Here is an 883-nt window from a genome sequence, read left to right as displayed (position 1 = left end):
ATCTATTTGTTAATTACAACTAGTATATTATAATACACATTATAATTTATACATATTAAGTTACTAACATATAAATTTTTTTAGTGTGTTAGTATACTAAAATATATTTAATCTATAATATATATTAATTATATAATAATAATAAACTAAGAGTACTAACTTTAAAAAAAAAAAAATTGGAGGTACCATGGCCACCTTAGGTCTCCTTTAAATTCGTCACTGATAAAAGTCTAAAAAAAATATAACAACCTTAAAAATTAACTTAAGTGAGTTGGTCACTCTCTACTTAAACAAATGTTAAAAATTTGAATATTATCTTAGTAGTAGTTTATTGATTAATAATAAATTTTTAAATAGTGGTTCAGTTTGTGTTTCCTACCTATTTTGTTTGGTGTATTTTGTGTTTATTAATGATATAAATTCTTTGTGCAAAAATAAAAGGTTTGGTACTACAAGCAAGGGATTGGAGGATATCTATACACCTCATAAAGTGTAATGTAATTATGTATACCCGAATAATATAGTTAGTTAGAATAGAAAGAAGAGTTAGTTGGAGTGTGAACACATTAGGAAGGAAGATAATATATATTATATAAAACAAAGAACTCTAATATACAAGCTGAGCTTTTGATCTCTATTTGACAAAATATATGTAACTAATTTTTAGTTAGTCAACTTTAGCATTTAAGTTTATAATTTAAAATTTATAGTTTAGTGTCTAGAATTTAAAATAAATAAAGTAATCTTTAAAATATTGACTAATGTTGACTAAAAAAATTAATTTTTTAATATTATGTTTTCCGTTTTTACTTGCAATGTAAGCAATCTCAATTCTCTTTCAATTCTTGCTTTGCTTTTCTGATGAGAAATTTTATGGTATTAA

The sequence above is a fragment of the Arachis hypogaea genome, chromosome 16 (genome assembly GCF_003086295.3).
Source record: "Arachis hypogaea cultivar Tifrunner chromosome 16, arahy.Tifrunner.gnm2.J5K5, whole genome shotgun sequence".
NCBI lineage: Eukaryota > Viridiplantae > Streptophyta > Magnoliopsida > Fabales > Fabaceae > Arachis > Arachis hypogaea.
This window is presented reverse-complemented; position numbering follows the sequence as displayed.